An 18,295-nucleotide genomic window follows, 5' to 3' on the forward strand; every position below is an offset into this window, starting at 1 on the left:
GAGGAAGGAAGGCCGCTGGAGCTGGGACTTATACTTGTGCCCTGCTTAGGATAAGGCTGAGTAGACACCAGAACGACTCGGTGAGCTTTGATATCACGAGTTCATCCTCGGCAAATTAATGCATTTCACATAGTTCTACTTCAAAATTCGTTTTGCTTGCTTTTGGATCTGCATAAAACATGGTTCAAGTGCAAGGCCCAATTGAAGCAGAGGCGTGGCCTACAGTACAATGAGCTCCACAAAGCATGTCCTGCCCACCTGAAATGTAGAATGATGGCCCATGGGATGGAGCTCGATGACCGGCAGGGTCCCTGGAGCTGAAAACAGTGTGATGAGCCCACGTGCCCCAGAGTTAAGAAGAAGAAGACCACTCATGGAATTGCTCACAGTTAAATCTGTCTCCTGCCCAAGAGCAAAGCAATACAATAATAAAAAAAATGACCATCCCCCCAACCCTGCCCCCCCCCACCACTGACAAACTTGTCCTGGGTGCAAGGATTTTGCTGTATGTTTTCTCAGCATCCTGGCAAAGGCAGCTGCAGATGTCTTGGAGGACAGGCAAGAAAAGGTGTCTTGGTATTCCCAGGAAATCCTGAGACTGTGGTATAGGCATCCAATCACTGCACGGTGGAGAGGCGGCAGGCATCCCAGCCCTGTGTGGCTTGAGCTCCATCCCTCTCCTGCTGCATGGTCACTCCTGACTTCAGCCCACACACTGCCAGCTTACTGTGTACACACCAGCCTTCTGATCTAAGCATTCCAGGGTGGCCCCATCAGCTGTTTCCAGCTCCTTATAGGACCTGTGTGGCTTCGGCTTGCAGGGTGCCTTGACAGCTCTAAAAGGACCAAAGGCTGCTGGCTATCCACTGTGAATGCATATTTCATTTGTAGACGCCCCCAGTGGTCAGGAAGGGGTGAGCCCTCTTGGTCCTTTCCCTCCCCACACCCCCCACGAGAGCCAATTCCAATGCCTGGCACATCCATAACTTTAGAATTTTGACAATCTGATGGGCTAAAGTGACCTCTGGTTTAATTTGCATTCCCCAATAAAACATGTTCTCTTTTTCCATGTTCCAGCCCTTTGTCGACTTCCCTCCGAGCACTGTGTCTGCAGGGACGCATTAGATGGAAGACACCAGTCTTTGCCATTTTAGGCATTGCCCCATGGTCTCATGACCTTTGCTGAGCAGAAATCCTTCACTTTGGTAGAAGCAACTCATCTGTGCTCCCCAGTGACTTTTACTTTGGGGTAAAGTAGTTCTTCCTGCTACGGGTCACACTCCCCCACATCATCTTCTATATGTTGGCCACAGGCAGGCACTTTCATCAGAATCTGTGCTGGAAACTGTCCCCCGGGCCCTTTTGCTTCAGAGGCCACCCCAGAGACACACAGGAAGTAGCTCGGGTCACCCAGTTGTTCAACACACTCTTTCTAGCTGCCAAGCACAAACTTCACTTACTATGATGTTCATTTCTCTAAAGGCAGGTGTCCTCATCCACCACTTTTTTTTTTATTAAAGTGGTTTTATCACTGTATCATTTTAATTTCCAACAGTAACATGTGGAAGTTCAGAGGTTTATATTACTTTTAAAAAACATCTTTTCTTTTTCATGTAGAGTAACTCATTTACTTTTTGATTCAAGTTCATACAAATAAACAATGTATCTCCATCACATCCGCTCCCAAATCCTCCTCCTCCCACTCCCCCAACACCCCCCCTTCATGTCTTTCCACCCCACACCCTTGGTTAAGTAGCCCACTCATGGCTGCTGCAGGCATGTTGACTGATCCTGTCAGCTTGATCTTGTGGCCTTATATAGCTACCAGTGCAATGGCCATGTCGCACCCTGAGGACCGCATTTTACAGCTTTCCTCCCCACCCTTCAGCTCTCACATTCTTTCTGTTCCCTCTTTCATGATAACGCCATGATATCATTGAGGGGGAAGATTGCTAAAGATGTCCCACATATGTCTGAACACTCACTCAATGGTCATTTGTTCTCAGCACTTTGACCAGTTAGAAGTCTCTTCCACTCTGGTTTTTATCTTTTTATTTACATGTATATGTATGTGTGCATACTTCTCAGTATGTGTACCACATACTGAGAAGTATGTGCTCACAGAGGATGGATCCCATTGAAATGGAGTTGCAGACAGTTGTAAACTGCTCAGTATGGATGCTGGGAACTAAGTCTGTGTCCTCTTCCAGGGCTAATGTACTCATACCCACTAAGACCTTTCCCTCATCAATTTCTAATTTATCACATTATGATGGGTAGTGTTGACTCAGTAGAACAAGGTGAGGCTTCCTGTGTGGCCCATAAATGATCCTGAGTCTTCCTCAGAATTTCAAGGTATTAAAAGAATATAGATTCTCTGTATGTGCAGGTGGAGGTCCTAGATATTTCAAGTAGCTCAAACTTGTGGATTGCATTGTTAGGCTAATTCTATAACAACCAGGGAGCAGCTGAGGGCTGTCTGCAATTTGATATTGTCCCTGCCATTGTGTGTGTAACAGGGTTGGAGTAAAGCATGCCGGAGGGAAGGGTGAGGTTTGGAGGAGTTTGGGGACATGGTCTGGCAGTGCTCTCCAAGGAAATAGAGCAGAAAGAGAGAGGGAAAGAGAGAAACTAGGAAACTAGTGAGAGAGAGAGAGAGAGAGAGAGAGAGAGAGAGAGAGAGAGAGAGAGAAGAAAAGAGGGGGAAGAGATAGGAGAGGGAGAGAATAATATTATATCTACAGTGTACCACATATTTGACAGTATCTACCTTGCAGTACACCACAAAGCCTCAGGGCACAATAGGCCTTTCATCTGGGCCTGTGTAAGTACACCCATCCTAGCAGGTTCACACAATAACAAAAAATCTCTTGCCATGTTTCTCAGAACATACCCCCATCACTATACCACTGTGTGTATTGAAAAGAATCACATTATGAAGGGAGCACATCCCAAGACCTACAGGGTATGTCCATGAGTAGCAGGCTCAAGATGCAGGAAAAGGTCAAACTGGCAGACCCAGAAGAGATGTCTCCATTAAGTCCAATGGTGGGGAAAAGCCAGTCTTGCAATTTAAATGTAGCTAGACTGGAAATATTCTCTCATCCAGCTGAGGTGCTGAGACCCACACATGGTGTCAAGGGCAAAGACTTTCTTTACTCAGTCTACCAACTTAAGGGTAAGGGTTAGTTGAAAACACCCTTATAGAAACACCAAGTGTCTGCACACTTTGTACCCAGTCAGGTTGACACACAATCCCAGGGTCTAAGGCTCAAGTGGAAAACCACTTGATGGAAGACCAGTTGGAAAGCCAGTTGATGTCATAGCAAGAGATTGGAGAGGACAGCAGCTCCGGGATTTGGCAATGGGCTATTCAACACATGAAAGCAAACATTGGCCCTCATCCTGACAGCCTGGTACACAGCTCGTGAAACCCTGGGAATCCAAGAGGCAGCAATGTTTTCTTCTGTGCTAACGAACTGCTGATGAAGGGGATCCCCACTTAAATTAGGGGTGGGGAGACTGGTCACCAGGAAGATCAAGGTCTGGGCAGAGGGGGTTGTGCTGCAGTTCCAACCCTGACCTTGGGAGAGCCAAGAATGTTAAAGCCTATTCCATGAAGTTTCCTTACTGCCTGAATATTCAAGACATCTCCCAAAGACCATGTGCTGAAAGCTTGCCTGCCCACCTACCTTGCTATTGCAAAGGGATGCAGCCTTTGGGAAGAAGTTGGGTCACCAGAGGGGTGGCCTTGGGGGGAGTAGTGGGGCCCTGGGTCCCAGCTTCCACCCTGCCATGTATGACCAACTTTGTTATCTTGGTGCTTTGCCTAACCACTGGTTCAAAGTGACAGGGACAAGAGACCAGGGACTGAAGTCTCTGAAACCTTAAGCCAAAAAAATGTAGCTCTTAGTGGTTGTCACAGACATTTTGTCACAGTAGTAGAAAGGTGGCTAACATAGAACTTCCAAGTTGAACACTAGACGTGCTGGTAAGATATCATGGAAATTCTGCATCCCTCCCCCATGCCCTGCCCCCTTGATGTCTTGGCTTTTCCTGAGTTCTTTGAGTTTTCCTGAGTTCTATTACCAAGTTAATGAAACTGAGGAGTAACATTAGGGGAACCCCCAAGCTTGTAGGCAGCCATCAGAAGTGTGGGTTTCCCAGGCTGCCCATCAGCTGCCATCTGAAGGAAGGGCAGGCTTTGGAGTTTGAGCCTTTAAAGCTGTGGGAGTTGATGCTGACTCTGGTGGTTGGTGTGAGGCCAGAGAGGAATTGTTACCACTCGGTTGGAGTTAGAGAATCCGAGTCTGTATCAGGAAAAATAAACCTTCAAGGACTTCCAATGTCCTCTGCTTTCTCTCTCTGCAGTGGGAGATGAAGTCACAGAACAAGAAAAAATGCTGCCCATAATACAAAAAAGAAATCTATAAAATTAAAAGAAGCAACACTGGCTCAGTGGGTGACGACACCTACTGCTTGATGACCTGAGTCTGACCCTGGAACTTGTTTGATAGAAAAAGGGAACCAACTCTCATAAGTTGTCTCCTGACCTCCACACCATGGCACCTGCCCCCTCCAAACACTAAATAAATAAATGCTAAATAATTAAAGATAATAAAAGTCAATGTAAACAACCAAGCCACAGAAGGAAAGAGATGCACAAAGTGTCCATAACTAATGGAAAATATCTGCTGGCTTTTAAAGTGGTCTTGTTACAGTCTGGTAGGAAAAGGACAAATCTGAGTAAAAAAGGCAAGAGAAGAAGATGAGGCAGCAAGAGGAAATGACATCTACATGGCAAGCATGTGAATGCATGACGATGTTCATGAAGGTGGGGGGGGGGAGGCTGGGAAAATGTCTCTGTGGGAGTAGCTCTTACCAAGCAGGTTTGAGGCTGTAAGTTTCAGGCCTCAGAATCAATGTTTAACTGGATGTGGGAGTGAGCATCTGGGATCCCATTATACCTGTGGGGGTGTAGGAGCCAGAACAGGAGCCACTAGAAGCTCTTAGGCCAGCTCCTCATGACTACACAGAGGCAGACAAGACTCTGTCTCCAATAAGGTGCTTGCATGCAAACACATCACACGATATATATGCACACACATAAATAAGACAGCAACAACAATAACAAAGCGTCAGGAAATATACTTTAAAATGACAAAAGCTGGAGAGGTGGCTCAGTGGTTTAAAGTGCTTGCTGTTCTCTGAGAGGACCTGAGTTCAGTTCCCAGCACCCACAACAAATAGTTCACAGCTAACTATAACCCAGTTGCAGGGGATGTGACACCCTCTTCTGGCCTCCAAGGACACTGTAAGCATGTGGACAGACATATATATATATATATGTAACAGGACAAGCTGCTATTCCAGATCCATCATTTTCACAACATGCCATAAGGAACAATAATGAACTCAGTGGCAGGATCAGGGAGCAACAGGAATAGCTAATCCAACCACCCAGATGTTCACAACAGGGGGCTGATCCCCCCCCCCCAACCCAGCACCTCATATAGCTGGGAACAGTAGTGAGCTTACCAATGAGGTTGGATCTCAGAAACATGTGGATGGCAAAACAGTTCCAGACTGAGATGTGGAGCGTGATAACTCAAACTTTAACATGTGCCAAACAAGTCTTTGTGTGACCAAGAGACACTCAGGTAAGAATGATGCAGTGAAGTTATTTATGAGGAGCAGGTGAGAGGGTGGAGTCCCCTCCACACTCTGGAGTCGTGTGGCAGGCTATGAGTCTGTTCAACTTGCCACATTACCAAGGTAGGTACTTATTATCTTGTTCTCGGTGCTTTTCAGTGTTTTGAGATACTTCAAAAGAAAAAAGAAAACAGGTAACCAAGCCAAAAAACCCAAATTCTAGGAGAAGAGAAAAAACAAACAAACAAAAAAACCAAAAACAAAAACAAACCCGCAGACAGGGGAAATTAATACACTGAAAAGCAGAAATCACTCTGTGTTTTTAAATGTTTTCCATTAGTATTTATCAATAAAATCCTACTTTTCTGAAACTCATGAAGTCGGCTGCTGGCCAACCCTTGAAAGACAGTGAGAAGGAGAGGGAGATGGGTGCAGGGAGCAGATGAATTCATACCACAGAGAAGTGGGATTTAACTTCTAGAGAGATTTTTGAATCATAAGACCATGTCACCCATAATTATTATCATTATCCTCTAAATGCTTAATGAAATGGGCAACTTACTAGGAAAAATATAAATAATAAAACCAGCCTGGGAAGGAAGATCTAGCTCATTGAGCTTTGAATAAACTGTAAGTGCCACCAGCCACCTATCCTTGTGGTGTTCCTGGCATGAGAGGGTTTGTGGGTGAATTCCACCAGACCAACGCATGCAGCTTGTGTGATCGTGGTCACTGTGGGACACCACCCAACATCAGCTGGCAGGACTCAGAGGTGGCCTAGGCCTGATCCCACAGCTGAGGGGACTTGGCTGTTACTTGTCCCATTTGTGTATTTATTACTTGTACCTGGGTTGTTTGCCTCTTAAAACAGCACAAAACTGAACTGAACCCAGTCAATAGCACCAGGAGAAAGTCACAGCCAGCGCCATCGAGCTAAAGTGGAAAGGAAGATCTCTGAGGGGCCATGGGCTCCAGGTGGGAGTGGAATCAAGTTTCTGTTACGATTCAGGCACTGTGCTGGCCTGCCCCATCACTTGGCCGGATGCACTCAGGCAGTGCCCTGGCCAGCCCAGAGTCCTATGGCTGCTATGTCACTAAGCAGTCTGTGCACAGGTGCAAAGGTTTCTTTAAGAGGCAAACTGTCCACCTCCCCTCTCTCTCTTTCCGTCATCTCTGAGGAGTCTCCCCCCTTTCTTTCCTCTCTCCCGTCTCTCCCTCCCTTCCCTTTCCAATAAAACTTCCTTCCCATGTAAGTTCTGCCAGATGTCATGTTCGCCCCCTCCACCCCCATCCCAGTCATCATGGTGTTGACCACAATCCCACTTTTGTGCCGTTTCCCTAACAGTCTCAATAATGTTCTGTAGAAAGCTCTGGGCCCAGAAGGTGGTGGATTCTTTGCAACACTCTAAGTCTTATCATCTTCTGGCCCAAGCTAGCTTTCAGAGCATGACTGGTTCATAACAAGAGGCATCAGTATCGTGTCACCAGAGAATTTGCTAGAAACTCACACGCTGTCTCAGACATGCAGGCCCAGAAGCTTTTTCCGTGTGTGTGTGTGTGTGTGTGTGTGTGTGTGTGTGTGTGTGTGTGTGTGTACTCTTCCCCCTCTGGGCTATGTGACATGCTGAAAATACTTGAGACTAGAGGATATCTCTCCTCTGGTGCTGTATTTGTTACTATTTAAATATTTTATTATTTTTGTGTGGCAGGTACACGTATGCCATAGTGTGCAAACAGAGATAAAAAGGCAATTTAGAGGAGTCAGTTTGCATCTTTCACCATGTGGGTCCTGGGGATTGAACATTAGCCTTAGCAGCAAGCACCCTTACCCACTGAGCCATGTTGTTGGCCTGTATTAGTTACATTCTTTATCCCTGTGACAAAATACCTACCAGAAACCATCTAGCTGAGGAAGGATTCTTTTTGTTCATGATTCAGAAGGGTCAGCAAAGATGAGCCTGGAAACCAAGCAGCTACAATCATGGTGGCAAGGGGCAGATGAGCTTATAGGAAGACAAGGGGATAAGGACATAGCTCTAAAGTCGTGCCTCAGAGACATGCTTCCTCCAATAGTGTGGCTGCTGTGAATCCATCCAGGAGAGCCCTGGGGCTCAGCCATCCCTGGAAATGCCCTCGCAGGCACACATCACTACAGGTGGGCTCCACTAACCACACACCATCTCTTGATCTAGCCAGGTTGACAAGATCACCCACAATGAGATCTTTAAGTTTTGACCAGTCCTTCCCCACCCAGGGCAGATTTGAACTCTGTCTCCCACAGCCAGCTTTATCCCCTTCTGTTGAACATCTTATCCACCAAACAGAATGTTCGGGGCTTTTATCTGCTGTTTCTTCAGTTCCTATTTTAAATAACAGGATCCTTATCAGATAATTTATCTTCTATTACCAAACTAATAGATCTTTGCTATCAAAAAGCAGAAAATGTGTATGCATATAATTGCAAAATATAATCTCCCACTGATCTAGCACTCAGGGGTCACCATGCCACCGCCATGGCATGCACAGCCCAGACCTTTTATGCACAGATAGTTTTTCCACCACACTCAGTCAACTTGTCTAAATTGCACAGTAACTTGCTTTCCTCCTTTCATAATATATTGTGAGCAATTTTCCTTGTTAATCAATAAACTTTTATTACATTTTTCTCAAAATCCTCACTGTATAATTTTCTGAGCTGGTCTCCTATTGTTGGAATAGTGTGCATTGATTAAATGTGTTCCAATTGGAAAGTATGGGGAATGGTGCCTCATCATTACTATATAAATAATTGGCTTCAAAACATGCTAGTTAAAAGCTCCACGAATGCAGGAGAAACAGGCGTATCTAGAGTCATCTCCAAAGATGCATTTAAAAACACCCACAGCTTAGAACAGTCCCAATCAAGAGTTCCACAAGCAATGGGAGAGACATGATGTTATCTTGGTTTAACAATTAGAAAGTAGGTACAGGAGTGCTTCATCCTAAGTACACACCCCCTCCTTTTCCTAGCAGCTGGATGCAGGATGAACCCACAGAAGATACCCTGGCAGACTCCCTTCTCCCTATGACCAGGGGCCCTCAGCAGGGCCCCTTCCAAACTTCCTGGCCATTTTTAACACTGGCCCTGCAGGCCACATCACAAACTCACCTGGGGTGGGGGTGTCAGGATCCAGGAAACAGCAGTTCAGAGTTTTAGCTAAACTTCCCAGCCCCAGGATGGTGGCAGGTGGGACCACTTACCCCCCTGATCCAATAGCCCTGTCTCTCAGTCCCTCCGGCTCCTGGAAGGGCCTGGGCAGCCAGGTCCCCCTCGGCTCCAGACCTCTTATTATTAGTCTCACTGGGCAATGATAAGACCATCATCACAATTTGAGACAAATGTGAAGCAAGCTTGATTTTGTTAGGGTACACCCTAAAGAAAGCCTAGGACTACTTCCTAAGTCCAGTTAAAGAAAGCAGCCTGGAGTTCATTTCTTAGGCCTTTTAAGGAGTAAATCTAAGGAGTAGTTGCAAAGCAGGTTTACAGAAGAGACAACAGAGCAATGACGAAGTACAGCAAAATCTCAAAAAGAAAACACCACGTGATTAGGGACAGTTAAGGAGGGTCAGGGTCAAAACCAAGTCAAGGTCATGGGGTGGGGGTGTCAGGATCCAGGAAACAGCAGTTCAGAGTTGGGTAGTGGCGCAGGCCTTTAATCCCAAGCACTTGGGAGGCAGAGGCAGGTGGATCTTTTAGTTTGTGGCCAGCCCGCTCTACAGTGCAAGCTCCAGGACAGCCAGTGCTACACAGAGAAACCCTGTCTTAAAACAGACACACAAAAGAACCAAACAAGACCCAGCAACTCAACTCTTAAAGCAAATGGAAACTTATTTTTAACAATACAACATAATGGTGCCTGCCTTCAAAATGGAGTCAGGCAGGTTCCTAATTGGCCTTAGGCCTCAGAGCCTTCTCCAGATTCCATGGGCCTCCTTCCGGGTTTGGCTGTCTTTGTTTCTGGAAACAATGAAATGGCTGGATACACCTGGCCTCCTCCCTGCCCCCTCCAAGCCATCCAAAATCACACCCAATTGGCCAGGCCTACCCCACCCAGGTGACCATGTTTGGTTCCTCCTTCTAGCATAAGAAGAGCACCCATTTAGGGCCAAACCTCAAGCTGCTGGGAAGCTATTGGGCTGCAAGCAGGTGTGGCTGCTCCCTCTCAGAGCAAGTAGCGAGGAGAAGGCTGGTGACTTGGGCTCCCATAACCTTGGCGTCTTCATCCGGCACAGTTCAATAACAGAAAAATAAATCTTCAAGGAGGATCAGGCATATATGTTCCTGGGCTTGTTCAAGGAAACCACAGTTTTGTTCTACTGAGGGTGAGCTGTCTGGCCTGCATTTAGCCTCCTTCCCAGCGTCAGCTGGAAAGAGCTGCTTCTGCTGCAGCCCTCATGGTCCCTTAACCATGAAGCTAACCTGCCTATCCCTTGCCCACCTCTCCGAAGCTGCCAGCCTTCCGACACCCCCCTTCTACCTTCTTCACCCTTGTCCTCTTGCATCAGGTAAGGAGGTTGGGGACAAGGAGAGGTTGGTTTGGGGCCTGTGACTCTTTCCTTCTAGCCTCACCATCAGTTCCCTGGTTTGACCTGCCTCAGCACCCAATCCCCGAACCCCTGACCCTGGACCCCAGGGCTCCAGCCTGGCCCCCAACCGCCAGTAGCACCTTAAGTGGATCCCCTTCTGCCATCAGTTTCCTCTTCGGAATTCATGCTGCCCCTAAAGGAGCACCCTAGGTCCTGCCCCCAGTGATGTGACAGACTTTGACCATCCACCATGGGAGGCCTCACCCTCCCTGAGGAAAGGATAGGGGGTGGAATGGTGGACGGGGAGGTTAGTGAGGAGAATGGGAGGGAAAGGGAACTGGGATTGGTTTGTAAAATAAGTTTTTTTATTTAGATAAAAATTTTAAAAAAAGAGAGACAGGATAACACCAGATTTTCCAGCAAATCCATCCTTAATATAACCTACTAATCTCTGAGGAGATCCAAGAGCTGAATCCATTCTGAGGGCAGAGGTCTTTGAGGCAACCACCTCTCAAAGGTTCCCCCTTTTAACGATTCACAGTGGAGGTAAATTTTCAGCATACATTTTCATGGAGAGCATCTAAGCCCTAAATCCTAGCACTAGTGTTCTGATATTTCACATAAATATATTTTGTCTGGGTCTAGTTTAATTTGCCTGCTACCCCAAGAGACAAGCCCCATTCATATAGAATAGGTTCTAGGACATTTTCTTAAATTCTTCAGTGAACTCTTCACTTTCTGTCCTGTTTTTTGGTTATATGGTTTGCCCTTTGGTTTTCTTATTTTTCTCTTAATGGTCACCGTTCTAAGTTTGTGACACTTTTAGGAGGATATCTTCACCTTTGTCCTTGGACTCCAGGGTTTAGAGCCATATCGTCCCAAGTGCTCATCACCCCCTCCAGTCCTGTTCTTATCTCCAGGGTGTATAGTTCTATCCTTTTATATTTTTTTTCCTTCCTTTACTTTGCTAGCTGCAAACTTTCCTCAGGATCTATTAGAGCATGGATTGGCTCATAGGTAAAAGCTGGATGCTAAATAACCAGGTGTGTTACCACTCAGCTGGAGCCCTCTCATCCAGACAAAAAGCATGAGTAGATAAATATACTGTAGTACAGGCAGTCCTAGCCCTTGAATGCATGAGACCCAGGCGCTTGACTGGCAGAGCCAGAGACTGCAGCACCAGAGAGCCAGTTGCTTAAAGATTTAGAGGTCAGATACTCTGAACTCCAGAGACTCAGGCTGGAGGCTAACTCACACCCACCCTAGCCCTGGGCTATGATGAGTCGCCCAGCACTGGGCAGGGCTCTAATCCTCAGCTTCCAGTGGTGATGAGTATCAATCAGGGTCTGCTATTGTCACAGCTCCTGGCTAGGCTTCCAGCATGGGGCCCTCAGCTCCTCCAGGCCAGGCTGCTGGGAGCCTTGAACCTTATCGCTTAACGGTTTCCTGGGGCTCTTTTAGAGAACTGGACAGGTAGTTTTCTGTCCCTGGCTTGTTAGTCTCTTCAGCCTTAGCTCTCTCTGCTGGTTGTCACCTCAGAATGTTTCTGCCACCTCTGTCCTCCATCATTTCTGCCACACTATTCCCTGGGACACAGAAAGCAAACACAGGAGGAAGGCAGAGGGAAACACAGGGAAGCTGGGTCACAGGAAGTGGGAGCCCAGCTGAGGGGGCCAGACACATGGGGGGGACAGAACCAGCTGGGGGACAGCACTGGAGGATGTTAAGAGAAATTTGGCAGTTTTCTTGGATTAGAGAAAAATGAGTGGAATGCCTGCTTGTCTCTCAGTGATCTGCTTACCCTTCAGTGACCTCATCTCGGTGACCTGCTCACCCCTCAGTGGCCTGATAAAGAAGGTGACCTGGGACCCAGCAAGGGAGGTGAGTCACACGTCCCTTCACAAGGATGAGGAGGACTTCCTTGTACCAGCTTCTCCCATTCCTACCTTTTGAGGTGGGGGCTCCAGATTTTTCTGGAATGTTCTACTTTCCATCTTTATGTCACTTGATGTCTGTGGGGCTGGGTGCCAGTCTTCACAGTGGTTTGCCCCACACATTGGAGCAAAGCCGTAGGGCTTCTTGGTGCTCAGACAGAAGAGCTTTTAACTGACTGAGGTATTGTCTCTTTGACAGACCACTTCTGGGCCAGGCTATGGCTCAGTAGCAGAACGCTCACCTAGAATGTGGTGAGGCCCCAGGTTCCATCTTCATCCCCCAAGAGAACGACTTTTTCTCCCACATTCCCTCTCACGTGATCTATGTCTGCTGCCTTGTCCTTTACTGCCCCCCACCCCCTCCATACTCCTCACACCCCTCTTCTCTGATTATCATCCCCTCCACAGGGGTAACTGCCAGCCAGGGTACCAGATGTCCAGCCTGTACATTGCCATATGACTGGGGGAAGAACAGAGCTCGGTCTTGGAGAGAGCCACCAAGCTATGAGAGAGAACAAGCTATGAGAAGAAACGTCACCATCAAAGCATTCAGAGAAAACCACATGTCTATGGCCGCCCCAGCTGATGCAATGGATTTCAGGACTTCCTATGATCTCTGGGATGGGATGAGGGGAGGGCACCTAAGTGACATAGTTCTGAATCCCCACTCTAGGACTTCCTATGCTGTCTACCCCTCTGTGAAGACCCTGTCACAAGTGTACTCAGTCCCCTGTACTTTCACGTGGATAAAGTACAGTAACCATCTGAGGTGGAAGGTTCCTGTGCCCTCAGTGTGGTCAAGGGAAGCTACCAGCTTTTATTACCAACTCGAGCGCCAGTACCCAGGAGCCATGGAATCTGATGCATTTCCTTGTTCCATGAGTTTACTACCCCCTAATTCCTCAGTCTTCCCCACTCTTGCCAGTGATATTTCCAGCCGTTGTCCAAGTTGGGGACCAGGAGTAAACCAGCTCAGCCAGGCTTATAGTGAGGGGTCCATTCATAACCCGTCATTTAGAAGGTGGTAAGTTACCCAGTTGCCTGCCAGTCCAGCCCTCAGATGTCTCCCTATTTCCTTCACCCTAGATTCTGAGCCCCAACCCAGCAGCCCCAACTGCCTCTGGCATCTACCCTGCAGGGTCCACCACTCTCCCAAATTTCATGTGTGGCAGCTGTGTCCTCTAGTGTCCCTGGAGCATGCTAGGATGCAGAGCCCAGCAGGTATTCTCTGGAGCCTCTTCAAAAGTCCCACTGGGATGGACTTGAGACAGCAGCCTTGCTTTCCACATGGAGTTCACTGCACACAGCACACTGTCCCCTTCTCACCTGTCTGCTGCTCACAGAGCTGGTGACACAGTCCCATAAAGTACAGTGACTTATGTGTTTCTTAATATTAAGTAAATAACATTCTATCAATCATATTTTTCTTATTTTTCACAAGTTAATGTATTTTAAGGCCCAGCCTAACCTGCAAGTACAAATGGTACATTTATATTTTCAAGTTTATTGACATGGAAGTTCTTATGTACTTCCTACTGGTTTTTTATTATCCACTGTATTCTACTTTTCTCTCCTAATAATTGAATATACTAAAGGAGGAAAAGGAAGTTTTAACATAGGCTGTGGTTTAGGTCTTGAGTGTTTACCCAGAGGCCCTTGTGTTGAGGGCCTGGGGAATGATGGAGTTTATGAAGCAGTGAGGTCTTCAGCTGACTGGGTGCCCTTGCAGAATGTGGGGAGGCCCCAACACCTTCCTTTTCTGGCCATGAGGTGAGCCACTTCACTTCACTAACTCCCTCTGTCATGTGCCACACATGCCCAAAGCAAAGGTACCAAGTGGTCATGGCTTTGAACCCTCTAAAGCTGAGCTGAGTACACCTTCCTCTACATAAATTGGCGACCTCAGGCATTTGTTATGGCAACAAGATACTGATAGACACCATGGGGTTGTGTTTCAGCAGACTGTAGACATCACTGATGAATGGTGTCTATCATCTGTACCCCCAGCTTCATCTTGTATCTTCAAGGATAACTTCTGTCATTTCATTTGCCTTGAGTTCCTTTTACCATTAAATATACCAGTTTGAATATATGCCATCATGATGTGTGACCATTTTATTACTTTTGTAAATTTTTTAAAGAGATATGTATGAGTGTTTTGCTTGCACTTGTGTGTCTGGAGTCTATAGAGGTCAGAATTGGGTGTCAGATCCCCAGGAGCTGGAGTTACAGATGGTGGTGACTTGCCTGCTGTGGAAACTGAACTCGGGTCCTCTGCAAAAGAAGCACACACTCACACTCTTACTGCTGAGCTGTCTCTTCAGCTCATATTTTTGTATTTTAAGCAATCACAATTAAGGAAGGTAGGAGACCAAATCAATTTTCTAATTGTCTTAAAGTCCAAAACCAACCCTGTCTTTGTAGTTTGAAATATCTTTGATGGGGCTGGGGATGAGAGCTCGGTGGGAGAGCTGGCTGACTCACCTGAGGCTCCCCATGGTTATGATTCCAGTCCTTGCTGCCCTGTGGGCCAGTGAGTGACACTTCTGTTTCTACAACAAAACATTTATGCAGAAGCTTACCTCTTCTGGTATGGGGGTACTAACTTCACATTCACGATCCCCAAGCAACAGTTCACTGAGCAGCAAAACTCCTTCCAGGACTGTAAAAGAGAGATCATTAAAAATACATGTGGGAGGGTAGATAGAAAATTCCCAGGCTTGGTAGTTTTGGAATCTGAAGTAATCGATTGTTAGAAGGTTGAATAAACTTGAAGAAAACTTGCTAGAGTCTCTGTGGCAGGCAGCTTGGGTGGGGGCATCTGGGCAAGCTCCTAGATGAGTGGAAGGGCAAGAACTACAGGCCCCAGAGATGCTCAGCTAAGGGTTGGAAGTTCAGCAACACCTGGGGAGGGAGACCTACACCCCATGTGCAGCGCCACCGATGTCTAGCTTGACTACTGTGGAGGTCTTGACCTGAGAATCAGTTCCCTCCTCAGGCATGGAGGTCACCCCTCCAGCACTCTGCAGCTAGGCTCTATCTTCTTGAATGTGGCAGTCTTTAAAAAGGCTGTTGCTTGGATGCTGTCTGTATAGCCCAGCCCTATGTATGGCCTCCATGCTCTTGAATCAGAGCAGCAGGGTGTGTGCAAAGTCCCTTCTCCTGCCACACTGGTTAGAGGTGTGAGCAAACCTACAACATCATCAATGGCAGTTACATGGGACAACTATCTCTTTAGAGGCCATGGAGGGTATGGGAGTGGTGCTTGGCTTTCACGGTGCCCTAAAGACCAACTCCTAGCAAGTCAAACCACCATTTGGTTTCACTGAAGCCCATCCCAGGCTGGATTCTACAGGCCCAGCAAAGCCCAGAGCTACCTGCCATCAGGTCTGAACCTGCAGAAAGGCTGCCTGGATTGAAGGACAAGGACCTAAAGAAATTGCCGGTCCCAGAACTGTGGCTGGCTGCCTTTCTGTTATTACCTTTTTTATTCCCAGGTTTAGTGAGTTTTAACTACACCTTTTCTTCTTAAATGGACCTTATGTGTAGCCTAGATAGGCCTTGAACTCACAATCTTCCCGCCTCAGCCTCTTGAGTGCTGGGATGACAGGCATGAGCCAACACACTTGGCAATTTCCACATTGTTATTTGAAGAATAACATAAGAAATAATAAAAAGAATGGATACCCTTATATTTTCTATCTAGATACAGAAGTGGATAATTCTTTTCCCCATATCTATCTCCTTGTTCCATTCAGAAACAAGCAGAATTACAAATGATAATACAACAAAAGTCTATGCATCCATCTATCAATGTATCATCTGTCAGGCTGTATTTCAACCTAAAGTGAGGATGTCTGCCAGATCCTTGCATCTCTAAGAAAGGGACCTTCTCATATATTGCCTTCTACCATAATCACACAGATCAAAATCAATACTCTCATGGTCTAGTGCTCAAAATGCATTCAAATATTTCTGGTGGCCCCAGCCATATATTTTATAGCTTTGTAAAACCCAGGTGGAGCCTATGGCTAATCACTTGTGGCGTGACCAAGACTCTCTTGCTTTCTTTCTTAGTCTGGTATGGGCTGTGTGTTCTTCACATGTGGTATGTGCATGTTTCTTCAAATAAAAGTATTATCTACACGCTCCCTATAGCTTTCTCCTCTCTCCTCTTGGTACATGTGATATGTATGTGAGTGTACTCATGTATGTATACACATACGTTGATGTCAGTGTCTTCCTCTATGGCTCCTTATTTTTTGAAACTGTTCTCTCACTAAACCTGGAGCTCACTGGCCAGCAAGCCCTGGAAGTTCTCTTGTCTCTGTCTCCTCAGTGCTAGAATTTCAGGCACAAGCACATGCCTGGCTTTGTACATGGGTGCTGGTGCTGTAAGGCTGGTCAGTCACAGCAAGCACTTTGCCAACCCCACCATCTCCTCAGCCTCTTTTTTGCTTTTTAGATGGCATCTGTGGTCAACAATTCTGTTTATGAAGCTCTAAATTATTAAAGCTTTCTCACTGGGGCTTTAGAAGATGCATTTAATTGCTTTGTCTCCCTCAAGGTTGTGACCATGTTCTCATTTTTTTTCTTGAAGTTGTTATGGCATTTCCTGTTTACATATGTGAGCCATCTGGTATTAATTTTGAAAGGTGGTGACTCCTACTTTGAGCCTAACATCTGGTACTTTAGAAAATGTTTTTGTATTTTAAAATTCTTCAATTGTAGGGTGTAATAGTCAATGTCATTTAGGTCAAGTTAGATAGTCATTCTGTTGAAAACTTCCATACTGTTGACTTGATTATTGTCCTCAGTTGTTGAGAATTAAAATCTCAAATTTGAACATAAATTATTCTATTTATCCTCTTAGTTATGTTGATTTTTGCTTTATATTTGTAAACTTATACTATTTGACATACACACATTTAGGATAGTAATGGTCCTTTTTATCCTTATAAAACATCTCACAGCAGATTGTGGTTCTGGTTTTTAAATCTAGCCTGACTGGTCTTTGTCTTTTAGTTAGATTGTTTTTTCCATTTCTATTTAATGTAATCACTAATGTCACTGATCTACATCCACCATCTCTCTACCCTGTGTTCTTGACTTCTTCTACTGCTCATTATTTATTGCTCTTTTCTTGGCACCTTTCACACACAATATTCAGATGAGATCAGTCATGTTCAGGGTGGTATGGCCAGAAGCTCTTTCATAAGTCAACCAACATACCTTTTTTTATTACATAGTTCTTCTCCATTACTGTTTAATTATACAGTTTCGTATTCATTTGGTAGTTACTTCGAAATTACAGTATGTGCCCTGCATCCCCTAATCTACTTTGCAGTGGTATATTTTATTGCTTTCTAAACGGGTGCGCCTTCCAACAGTTGTAACTCTCATCTTCCCTCTGCCTTGCTCCCTGTTGTTAGAATGTTACTCCAGATCATGCTGGAGATGGTGACATTATTGCCTTAGTTGCATGTGGTCTTCATTGCCATACATACATGTGTTTCTGTTTCCAGCATCCTCCTCTCTTTCCTGGATCTTCACACTTCCACCTGGATTTACTTTCCTTCAATCTGGAGACTTTCCATGGTGCATATGTGGTGTGTGAGAAATTCCTTCCATTTGTATCTGCCTGGGAAAATTTCTGCCTGCTTCTTTTTATTACAGTATCTGTACATATTTAAGAGGATATTAAAAAGGCAAAAAAAAAAAAAAAAAAAAAAAAAAAAAAGAAAAAAAGAAAAAAGAAAAAGAAAGAAAGAAAAACAAGAAAAAAGCAAATGCTGGCTGAGATACTGAGAAGGGGAACACTTCACACTGTTGGTGGGAGTGTTATTAGTGCAGCCATGACAGAAAACACTATGGAGAGGCCATTAAAAACTAAAAATAGCACGAATGTGTGATCTAGCAGGCCCTCTGCTGTGTGCACATCCACAGGAACAAAATCCTATCATCAGAGAAACACCTGCACCCCCCATCTCTATTGAAGTACCAGTTTCAACAGCCAACACAGACTCAACAGTGAGTCTGCTAACGGTGAGTGGATAAGGAAAACGTGGTGAGTGTACAGAGAAGAATATACACATGAAAGTGCATCAGCCCTTTTCCGAAAGTGAAACTGTGCTGGGAGAGAT

Source organism: Phodopus roborovskii, unplaced genomic scaffold (assembly GCF_943737965.1).
Source record: "Phodopus roborovskii unplaced genomic scaffold, PHOROB, whole genome shotgun sequence".
Taxonomy (NCBI): Eukaryota; Metazoa; Chordata; class Mammalia; order Rodentia; family Cricetidae; genus Phodopus; species Phodopus roborovskii.